Source organism: Mya arenaria, chromosome 17 (genome assembly GCF_026914265.1).
Source record: "Mya arenaria isolate MELC-2E11 chromosome 17, ASM2691426v1".
Lineage (NCBI taxonomy): Eukaryota > Metazoa > Mollusca > Bivalvia > Myida > Myidae > Mya > Mya arenaria.
Genome location: NC_069138.1, coordinates 18,560,767 through 18,573,414, shown reverse-complemented (window position 1 = coordinate 18,573,414; position 12,648 = coordinate 18,560,767). Strand labels below are relative to the sequence as shown.

The 12,648-nt window shown below is 37.5% G+C and overlaps 1 protein-coding gene across 1 annotated transcript in view; it reads right to left on the bottom strand.

Moving 5' to 3' along the window:
• LOC128223240 (uncharacterized) overlaps positions 1–2,123 on the bottom strand; it is a 40,663-nt gene extending 38,540 nt beyond the window's left edge. Inside the window, exon 1 of the mRNA XM_052932531.1 lies at positions 1,528–2,123. The gene's annotated coding sequence lies outside the window, so the exon portion shown is untranslated. The remainder of the gene's footprint in view (positions 1–1,527) is intronic.
• Between the last annotated feature and the right edge of the window lie 10,525 nt (positions 2,124–12,648).

Below are 12,648 nucleotides of genomic sequence, written 5' to 3'. Positions count from 1 at the left end.
ATTAAAACGAGCGTTATGGCAATATCCGTTGTCAGGTCGTGCTACTAAATCAAGGTGAAATGATATTAAAACGAGTGTTACGGCAATATTCGTTGTCAGGCCGTGTTGCTAAATCAAGGCGAACTGTTATTAAAACGAGTGTTATGGCAAAAACCGTTGTCAGGCCGTGCTGCTAAATCAAGGCGAACTGATATTAAAAGTAGTGTAATGGCAATATCCGTTGTCAGACCGTGCTGCTTAATCAAGGCGAACTGATATTAAAACGAGTGTTATGTCAATATCCGTTGTCAGGTCGTGATGCTAAATCAAGACGAACTAATATCAAAACGAGTGTTATGGCAATATCCGTTGTCAGGTCGTGATGCTAAATCAAGGCGAACTGATATTGAAACGAGTGTTATGGCAATATCCGTTGTCAGGTCGTGATGCTAAATCAATGCGAACTGATATTGAAACGAGTGTTATGGCAATATTTGTTGTCAGGCCGTGCTGCTATATCAAGTCGAACTGATATTAAAACGAGTGTTATGGCAATATCCGTTGTCAGGTCGTGATGCTAAATCAAGTCGAACTGATATTGAAACGAGTGTTATGGCAATATCCGTTGTCAGACCGTGCTGCTATATCAAGTCGAACTGATATTGAAACGAGTGTTATGGCAATATTCGTTGTCAGGTCGTGATGCTAAATCAAGACGAAATGATATTAAAACGAGTGTTTAAGCAATATCCGTTGTCAGGCCGTGCTGCTTAATCAACGCGAACTGATATTGAAACGAGTATTATGTCAATATCCGTTGTCAGGCCGTGCTGCTCAATCAAGGTGAACTGATATTTAAACGAGTGTTATGGCAAAAACCGTTATCAGGCCGTGCTGCTATATCAAGTGGAACTGATATTAAAAGTAGTGTACTGGCAATATCCGTTGTCAGGTCATGCTGCTAAATGAAGACGAACTGATATCAAACGGAGTGTTATGGCAATATCCGTTGTCAGGTCGTGATGCTAAATCAAGGCGAACTGATATTGAAACGAGTGTTATGGCAATATCCGTTGTCAGGCCGTGCTGCTATATCGAGGCAAACTGATATTAAAACGAGTGTTATGGCAATATCCGTTGTCAGGCCGTGCTGCTATATCAAGTCGAACTGATATTAAAACGAGTGTTATGTCAATATCCGTTGTCAGGTCGTGCTGCTAAATCAAGGCCAACTGATATTAAAACGAGTGTTATGTCAATATCCGTTGTCAGGTCGTGCTGCTAAATCAAGGTGAACTGATATTAAAACGAGTGTTTAAGCAATATCCGTTGTCAGGCCGTGCTGCTAAATCAAGGCGAATTGATATTGAAACTATTGTTATGGCATTTTCATTGTTTTCATTTTAGATGCTTTGCTTGAATTTCACATTTCCTATCATAAGATGAATAAATAAAATGGTTAGAGGTTAAACCATACGTAGTTCCAAATTTTTATTTCAGTTAGTGTTATGAAATCATGTCAATATTAACGATAGTAACTGTGCTTACCAGATTTGGACTGAGTGAATCATCGCTTTGTGCTAGTAACCACGCTATTAACCGTGGTGCTCTTTGCTGTGTGCTAAAGCAGAGATCTAACTTGTGGAGATTGAGCAAATGTGGAATAACAACGTCAGAGAAAGCAAGTCCCTTTAAGGAGAGTTGGTTGAGTTGTTCGAGATGTCGAAGATCAAGATCAAAATTCGAATCATTTGGTAGAGTGTCCTTCCATGTGACGTCTAGATCTTCAATGTGTTGAAGTTTAGAGAAGATTTTCTGGGCTATAGGCCCCCAACCAATCCATTCTGTTTTGAGTGTTTTCAAACATGTTATATCTGAGGACAGAATTGAAGTTACCAGTTTATTTGCTAGTCTAAGACCGTTGAGTTGTATTTTGCATTCTAATAATCCATTCCAGTTCAGTTGGTTGATATCTTCATATTGAACATTCTCTAAAGCAACAAATTTTAGATTTTTGCAAATCTCTAAATCTAAAACTCTTAAATCATTCTTGTCCTGCAACAACGAGGAAAGGTCGCTTTTCCCGTTTATATATAATGATACAAGAGAAGACTTTCTTTTATCCAAGCAATGTTTCAACAATGACGTGTCATCATAATCAAGACCAAGACCAAGACCAAGACCATGATCGAGGACGACATGCTGTAGGTGGATCTCCACTCCGGTGTGCTCGCTTTTCTCCGTTTCCTTATAGCCTTCTAGCATCATATCGTGAAAATCTTTTGCTCTGTATTTTGAAAACCCGGTTCTTTCAATGTAATAAGTAAATAGTTCATTCAATGACTTCGAAAACATTTCAGCAGCAGTTGTACTTATGCCGCATATAAACAGGAACATCTGACGCATGCTAAACACACCTTCTCTCCTGTTATGTCTATACACTTCCTGAATGTGTTGACAATGCTTGATCAGATCTGATCTGCTGCTTTTCGCCAAATATAATGCTGACAAGTATTCTTGAAGCGTTTTGTGCAAAAATTGGTAAGACGCACATCTTTCACCTAGTTTACTACTGCAGGACATGATGCCAGATTCAAGAGACAATCGTTGGTACTTTTTCTCTAACTGATCCTTTGCAATGCCGAAAACAATGGAATCATCCTCATTTGCTGAAAACAGTTTATTGAAAGCTAATTTGCTCAAAGAATCAAGAAATTCCTCTGGAAGATCGTTTTCCTCTATATTGTGCTTGTCGTTCATTTCACTCCACCTTTCCTCTATTATTTTCTCGTAAACTTCAGTCAGAGACATGTTTGCCTTTAGCTTGTCTCTGTACCAGAGCCAAACAATTTGAACAAGCACGATTGGAACACCGCTGAAATGCCACAGACCTTTAACTATTAGCTCTTCAACGCAGGTATTTGGACGGTTTACTTCTTGATATTTCTCGAACTCCTCAAGTATTCTCCGAACAAGTTCATTAGGTGACTGAACGCCCTCCAACTGCACATGGTTACCAAGTTGTGAGAGGCTCACTTTCAGCTCCGCTAGTTTGTATGGTCTTGTTGTTATTAATGTTGTACAGTTAATCCAACTTGTTTCAACATGAGGAATTCGTTCATCACTGTTACATTTGCTACAATGTGTCCACTCGTCTAAGCCATCAAGCAGCAGAAGGCAACATTCTGATTTCAAAATCTCTGCTAACAATTCTCTTGACTCTTTATCATCTGAATGAATCCGTTCAATCAAACAGAGTAATACCATATCTTTGATTTTGCATTGATCAACAGCCTCTCGTAGCCTTATGTAGAATAAGAACCCGAATTGGCTTAAGATGTTGTCTTTCTTTGTCTTCTTATTTCCGTTTTTGTGCAGTTCGCACCAGCCATGAACAATCTTTTTACAGAGCGAGGACTTGCCCTGGCCCGGTTCGCCTACCACGAATACTGTTTTAGCCATCGTGCCATTTTCGTTCAGAAACATATCATTTATTTCTGATATCTCTTTATCTTTTACTTTACCATCTTTGTCTTTCCTGTTCTTCAATATAAGTTTGGGCTTTTCATAAATGTCTTCTACGGCTGCATCGATGTTCAGTCGAACGTTCATTGTGAGAGACTTCGTCTGGTAATAATTTAGCAACTGTTGGTGTAAATCTGGAAAATGATTATATTTCGTGTAAGATACTTCAAAATAAGAAATGAGAAATAGCACTCACGATGTTTATGGTACTCGAAGCTGTTAGAATGTAATAAAAGACAAATGTTTACCCTTGTTATTATTGTTACATGTCTATTTGTATAATGAATAATTTGATAATTTGATATATAATAAGAACAAGTACTTGCATTGGTATAACATTAATTATGTGGGATAATGAATAACACAACGCGTGATTTAATTAATTAACATTGCCCAGTAAACAAGAGCTGTAACATCTTTGTTAATAGTAACAAGGTAGTCATCGATTAGGAAAGAGATAAATGTCCCTGATTGGGGATATTATATGGACCCTAGTAGTATATTGTCTAATAACTGATACAAATTAAAACGTTTTATTTCATTAGAATCAAACATATTTCAACAAAAGACTTCTAATTGTGCTCTACAAGTCTGTGTGAAGATTGATTGAAGTAAAACATGACGAAATCACAAATTTTATGCACAACTACATTCCCATACTGTTGTACATTTCGGTAAGGTGGAACGCGACTATGAATTTTTTCGAGTTATACTGTCTGAAAATTGGTATACGAATAGAAGAGCATAAACGGCGTCGTGTTTCGCTGAAAAAAGTGCGCATTTCTTTAATTATTGAAAAAAATGCTCGTTTAATTTTTGATTTTTTTAAATACATGTATTCATTTTTTTATTACAAATCGCCTGAAATCAAGAAAAGGGTACCTCACCGACTTCGTTTTTGCGCAGTATCAAATAATCTAACCCCTATACCTGTTCTTTTTCATTACGTATTGTTATAAAACGTTTAACATGACGTTAATCGAACTATTATTTACGCTAATAAGAGCTTAGTTTTGAATAACATATTAGTGATCAATAACATATAACAGTTGTTGTTAATTTTAGTTAAATTAATAATTCAACATTGTTTTCTCTGTTGAATTTCGACTAGTTAACATTATTAAATCATTAAAGCACCGACTATAAATGAACTATAGTTAAAGTGACATGCTTATCCAAAATCCATGCATAAACATGTATAACAAGTTCAATTTTGTCTAATAAAACTTTAACTTTTTACTTAATTATGCATTTATGGAAAATATTAAATACTGGTTACCAGATTTTAACCGCGTGTTTAATAACAGAATGCGCAAAAACATTAAATCATTGGTGAATGCTAAAATATTTAATGTGGTCTACTCTAATCTCATAATGTAAATCTCAAATCAACTCGGTATTTCTCATAAGAACCTTTGTTTTCGACAAGATTTCTGCATCCAAGCGTCAGATCAAATACGACCTTACTATCATGGAAGTCAAATAGACTTATTTCATTTGCATGTAGAATATAAGCTTTTTATTTATACTTATACATGTATATAGCTATATCCTACCTAAATAAATATTTTGACACCAATATGCTATAATTTTAGACTGTACTATTATTGTATATAATGTTATTTTTGTACTATGTCTATCAAATTTGGATATATTATGAATATGTCCAGCCATGGGGAAAATTAAGATATTGAGTTGAGTTCAGATGGGAGAGTAAGTGTGCATCTTTAAATAGTTACTAAAAGCTCATTTTGTTAAGGGTTGTTATTGCTTACATACAAACTCACGCACAAAACGAACAATAAAGTCACGTACGCAAGCACGCGTAAAAACGCACCATCCCACACTCAAGCACGCGCGCACACGCATGCATATATGCGCACGCGCTCGCGCTCTCGCACACACACAAACACGCACGCACGCACGCATGCACGCACGCACGCTCGCTCGCTCGCTCGCTCGCTCGCTCGCGCACGCACGCACGCACGCACGCACACACACACACAAACACACACATACACACACACACATACACAAACGATCATACGCACGCCCATACACACGCACGCGCACGCGCACATCCCACGCTCCCACACACATGTACGCTCTCACACGCAGGCATGTATGCACACACGCTCGCACGCACGCGTAAACAAACTTAGATTCAAAACACTGAGCTCTATAGTCGCGTATTTTATATCTCCGATAGTGACATACAGAAGAAAACTTGGATGATTTTATGTAGGGGTGGGGGTGGGGGCTGCAACCCTCTACTTCCGGGATCCGTTTGTGCTTATTACAATGCAGATTTCTGTCGATTACCATTTTTTTGGTTTGTTAGTTATATTTTGTGTATAAAATGATTATCACACACTGGATTTACTATGCTTTTGCTTAGTTAAGAATGTGCGTGAAGTTAGCAGCACAGCAGAATAGCAGCAAGCTGATATGCTGCTGGCAGCTAGCTGCTATGCTGCTGGCAGCTAGCTGCTACATTTTTTAAATATGAATATAATGATTTATATTGAACTATATACTACTTTAGTTAATCATTGTATGCTTTCCAGCTGTTTATAGGAATATAAATAGTGGTAAGAAAAAATGAGATTTTACTGTTTTAGCTTAATGTTCGGTAAACTTTTGATTACTTCGGGTCTTTTTGATAAGCGGTCCACCAACACAGTTATTTTCTTGCGAAAGAACAATTTCTCGGGCCAACGGGACCATACCAACTAAACGTAATCTTTATTTATAGTAAGGAAACTACAATGCCTAAGATTTGACTACCATTACGAGTAGGTATGATAAATGTTCAAATACCATGCGGACGAAAAGTGCAGGGATGAACTAGGCCACGAGCCCTACAATGTGTGCTATTTCGATAGTTGGAGCTTTTGTCCTGAGTAGGCGAAAATAGAGCTCGAAAATCGAAATTTGCTGCTGTAAAAGCCATTTTGGGGACGCACTGACCCGAAAATTCGAGTAAGGGGACCATAACGAAAAGTGCAGGGATGAACTAGGCCACGAGCCCTACAATGTGTGCTATTTCGATAGTTGGAGCTTTTGTCCTGAGTAGGCGAAAATAGAGCTCGAAAATCGAAATTTGCTGCTGTAAAGGCCATTTTGGGGACGCACTGACCCGAAAATTCGAGTAAGGGGACCATAACGAAAAGTGCAGGGATGAACTAGGCCACGAGCCCTACAATGTGTGCTATTTCGATAGTTGGAGCTTTTGTCCTGAGTAGGCGAAAATTGAGCTCGAAAATCGAAATTTGCTGCTGTAAAAGCCATTTTGGGGACGCACTGACCCGAAAATTTGAGTAAGGGGACCATAACGAAAAGTGCAGGGATGAACTAGGCCACGAGCCCTACAATGTGTGCTATTTCGATAGTTGGAGCTTTTGTCCTGAGTAGGCGAAAATAGAGCTCGAAAATCGAAATTTGCTGCTGTAAAAGCCATTTTGGGGACGCACTGACCCGAAAATTCGAGTAAGGGGACCATAACGAAAAGTGCAGGGATGAACTAGGCCACGAGCCCTACAATGTGTGCTACTTCGATAGTTGGAGCTTTTGTCCTGAGTAGGCGAAAATAGAACCCGAAAATTCGACTGAGGGAACTTTAGCGAAAAGTGTAATGTTGAACATTCTTCGCTTAACGCTCCTTTGGCTCATGTTCAGCTAGGCATTGTCAGGTTCATTCGAAACAATCATGGTTATTTAAAACTCATTAAAAAGTATATGTAACTGAATTCCAGGCAGGGATCTTTTCTGCATGTCAATGGAGATTTATTACCGCCGGCTAGTAGACAACAGGTTTGAATCCTAGGCGCTGATTTGCAATTGAAGTGGGTCCGTCTAGCGCAGGTTCGAATTAAAATTGCCGAAAATAAAACAAACAATAGGCGAATAACACCTGCTCAACAAAAACAATAGCTTTATATATTTAGAGACAGATATTGCCAAAAAATTACATTTAATGCTTTATACTAAGAAATTTGCAATCCCCAGTTCGCATCTAACGACAAACATTCTAATGGCGAGCAAACTTTTGACTAGTACCGTACATACGTATCAACGGAGGGTACACAGAGGTAACATTTTGGATGGTATAAGAGGTACGGAGTGTAAACAGTGTTTAAGTAGAGGGGGACAGAGGGGGTTTCATTAAGCAAATTCTGTGTCACAGATTTGCACCAAAAAGTTTTTTTTCTGTAACGAATCTCAGGGCATTAATCTAATAGAATTTGTTACGCTTTGATGTCATAATTGTAAAAAGTACCAAAATGTAAAAAAAAGATTGTGTCCGAGACTGGGTTCGAACCCGCGTCGCCAAAATTGAAATTCGGCGTGTTCCTTACTGAGCTACCATGACTATGGGAGACATTATTAAATTATAAAGCTATATCGGTAGTATCACGTGATAACACCGACTAGCCAATCACACATAAGGAATGAATTCTACCTGGTAGACATACCCAGTAATCTTTTTTTAATGGTAAAATACAATATAACTGCTAAACTTAAATAAATTGTAAACTATGTGGTACTTCAATTAGTAAGTTTCAATGCATTGTACACATTTGCAACAAAGTATACGCTGTACTATTTAAACAACATATTAGACATTGAAACACTGATTTTAAATCCTCATCATCCTGTCATTGGAATGTTAAGATTACAGTGACTTTGATTGTTAAGAAATACTGCAGATCACAAGTGTTTCCATTAAACTTCTAGAGCAGTAAAGATTCTGAAGTTCTGAACTATTGGCTCAGTATGTACAAAATAAATGGCTGTGTACGGCTGTGTCATGTCAAGTAATTTATTTCTCTACATTTATTTCCGTACATACTAAAACCTTTTAACGATTTAGTACATGAAAATGATCGACTTCTTTCATTTCAATTATTAAATTATAAATATATATAGGTGAAGATTAATGAAAAGTGAAACATTTCCTCTCCTGATCTGTGGTTATAGTGTAGCCCTTTGTTGAGTCATTTTAGTTGCTATTAGCAGCCACCCACTGTGATTTAATTTCTGCTCCCATTATCTGAAGTTCCTTTGATGATGCTTAATTAATATACTATAAACTGTCAGCAGCGGGTGTTTCTTATGTAATCAACTTAGATCTGACCTATTTATAACTTTTCTCAGCAGGGGTCGTTCAGTGCGTTTGTTTGATCAAAAATTTGATGGTCAGTAACACTTACTGGCAATGACATCATACCATTTATAACTTGAGAAACGGGTACTGTAATTTAAAATTAAAGATTTATAAAGCAAAGCGACTCATTTAATATTTTATTTAAATTGTTGTACTGTTATAATAATTTATTTGTGTATAGAACTATAAGGCAAAACAAAGATTTGGTGAGGTTTAAAACAGGCATTTTTTATAAGGCTTGATTTAAGAATATTGATATAAGAACGTTATTTTCCATTGGCGAATAGCGTTAAAGAATTCCTGTATAAAACGTAAAAATGTTTAAACTACATATTAAAAAAGATGCACTCTTATTCCCAAAGAAGATGTACCACAAGTATTAATACAATTGTTTTAATAGTTTTAAACCAATCGGTAGGGTCGCGCCAATATGTAGGTAGGGTTTGTAAGATTTGATTGAGGTTTTTTATGTGTAATTCTTTCTCTTCAATATTTAAAATATGAAAAAAAGCAAACAGTTGCTTTCAATAATAATAAAAAGTAAATGTTGTGCTTAGTTTGTTATTTATAGGGTGGAGGGGACAGAGCCTTGAATCCAAATTTCGAAATTATATTTGCAACTTTTAAGTGTCCAAAAAAACAACTTTCTGAAATCCTTAAAAGATGCAAAAATCAGCTTCGTTTCAAAATTAAATTTGAACTCACTGACAGTATAAAATGACCAGATTATATATAAAAATGTGCTTTCTATAAGCCATACATGATAAGTTTAGAACCCATCATGTTAACCTTTCTCGATCACCAGAATGTTGATGATATGTGACTATACTCTGGATCAATCGCCAAGATTCGGAGAGCAAACAGAGACAATTTCAGCCAATCAGAGGCGTTTCACTGTATTCTATTAATAGATTATCTTGCAGTCGGTAAACCTTGGCGATTGCCTATAGCCAATGAAAAAGTGCCTAACATACCACAAATAAAATTAGAACACCTGAAAGCAAGCGTGGCATGAGACGGCTTATCATAGTTCATGAATGATGATTCACAACATGTGTACCGCATTTTGTACTAACACTGCGGAAAATGGTTGAATTTACGGGAAAGAACGGTCCCGTACATGGGTAGGTATAAAAGAGTGGCCGGACCGGACCAAATGCGGACCAACTGAAATCTCCGAACTGTTACGGAACTCGTTCGGAAGTTTACCTAATTTCCCGACCAAATTAAAATACGCATTGCTATATGTTTCATAGATATTTTATTATGTCAGGTTAAAATAATAATAATAATAATAATAATAATAATAATAATAATAATAATAATAATAATAATAATAATAATAATTTAGCTGATTCTGATTCTGACTAAAATAAGTTAAAATTGTCAAACATGTAAGAGTGCAACTTGAAAGATAGGGCATCTTTATTGCAACTCCCTCATACATGAATAGGGACGATTCATGGCCTATAAGCTTATAATTAGAGCCGTTTTAAATACATTTAGGAATAAAAAAATCTGGTTTGCTGCTTCTTAAATTGGACGGACGGACGGACGCACGGACGGAATGACGGGCGGGCGGGCGGTCGGACGGGCGGGCGGTCTTAAGGATGGACGGACGACCAGACATGTTTTTGTCGTAAACATGTTATTTAACGGTTTCTTGCCAGAAAATAAAAAATATAAACACACATATAAATATTCAATATGGTCACAACGATTCATGGCCTATATACAAATAAAAGACAATAGTATAAGTAAGTTAAATTAAAGAACAAAAAAAGTTTCAATAAATGGAAAAAAGATTCATTTCAAATGCAAACTGAGATATATATTATATTAACTAATGAAGTATTATGGGAGGCTATTTACAAATGACATAATACTTGAAAGATCTAAACGATGTTATTTAGTGAGGAATTTCTTAATATAAATGCTTGATTTATTAATTTACTTAAGCTACTTAGTATGCTTACGTTTTTTGATAACAATAGTTTCGATAAACTTGTACATACCTGGGTCTCATTTTTTTCTGAAGTCATTATATACAGGACATGTTATGATGAAATGATATTCATCTTCTAAATCATTATAGTTACAAATAGTACAATTACGTTGGGCTCTATCTATTCTATTTCGGTCATATCGGTCGGTTTCAATATGCAGTTTATGAGATGATCAATAAGTTTAAATTCAGAACTTTCAATAACATGCAAACTTGGAATTAATATTCTTGTTCTTGATTTAAATAAATAATCAGTCTCTTTTCTTTTAAAACAGTAGCCTCTTATTTTAGATATGATCTCGGAAAGGATTTTATCATCATTCTTCAAAACAGTTGTCACAATTGTTTAAATTAGGTAGTTTAAATACAAGAATTAGTGAGATAAGGAAGCTGCCTTTTTATAGATTTATTTATATGTCATTACTTCAATTGATTTATAATTCGGTCATTAAAATTTCCACAGTCTGTCGAATTAATTAATAAAATTTAGAATGTGTGTGTTTTAGTTGTATTTCGTATAGTTTTATGACCCACTGGCCATGTGTTTTTATATGCAAATGATCATGTCACTAATTGACATAACGCGGGCTGTCAGTCAAATTAGCTGGCCAATACCGAACTGACCAATCAGCGTCCAAATAAGGCGTGGCTTATCAGTTGCCCTTTGTTATCCGCCATGGTTAAGCGTCCGCCTACGGAGCGGGAGGTCGTGGGTTCGATCCCGGGCCGCGTCATACCGAAAGACGTTAAAAGCTGGTACAAGTAGCTCCATTGCCTGGCGCTTGGCATTTAAAGGGTAGTGCTTGGGAAAGTGGTGTACTCAGCACTGGTTCTACCCAGGAAAGTTGTATCCCGTGTATCGGTGCTTTACACCGAGCACGTTAAAGAACCAAGAGGTCTCTTCGCAAAGAGCTAGGGTATCGCACCCGGATTTCTTGTATCTCACTCTGTTTCTTCAAGTCTTCCAATGTCTGGATTTGACTGCGAATTGCTGTCACTTCTATCTCATGTCACTTATGGCATTTACACACAATTTAACTCGTGATGGCGTCACGGCGGGGTCAAGCCATAATGCAGCCAATGGGCGCGGGCAGACCTTGATAAACTCAAATAAACAAACAAACAAGGTTAAGGCGCTTGGCATTTAAAGGGTAGTGCTTGGAAAAGTGATGTACTCAGTACTGGTTCAACCCAGGAAAGTTGTATCCCGTGTATCGGTGCTTTACACCGAGCACGTTAAAGAACCAAGAGGACTCTTCGCAAAGAGCTAGGGTAACACACCTGGATCTCTTGTATCTCACTCTGTTTCTTCAAGTCTTCCAAAGTCTGGATTTGACTGCGAATTGCTGTCATTCTTTCTCATATCACTTATGGCATTTAAACACAATTTAACTCATGATGGCGTCACGGCGGGGTCAAGCCATAATGCAGCCAATGGGCGCGGGCAGACCTTGATAAACTCAAATAAACAAACGACCTCCGACTATCTGCGCTAGTGAGTGTGGCGGATCCGTGGTCTTGAGATAACACACTTGACTATCAATCCAGGCGTCACAGGTTCGATCCCCCGTCGCATCACTAACAAAAACTAATCGTCTTCCGGAAGGGACGTTAAATGGGGGTCCCGTGTGACAGTGCTATACACTGGTGCACATTAAAGAACCAGTGTAGCTCTAACATTCAGGGTTACATTCTGTCTTTGCACAATGCTCCCAAAACCTAAAATGACTAACAATCTTAATGGAGCACTCGCCGAATGGGCAAGGCTCGAGTGCAAATATAAATAAGCTTACACACCCACACAGTAATGAGTATGTCCGCCCTGTTAGCTCAATCGGTAGAGTGTAAAACTCTGAATCGGACAACCCTGGTTCGATTCCCGGGCGGACCAGGTCACTACTGTTGTGATTTGTTATGAAATCCTTTCTACGACCATTCGCAGTGTACCACTGCCCCTGGCATGTACAGAAGT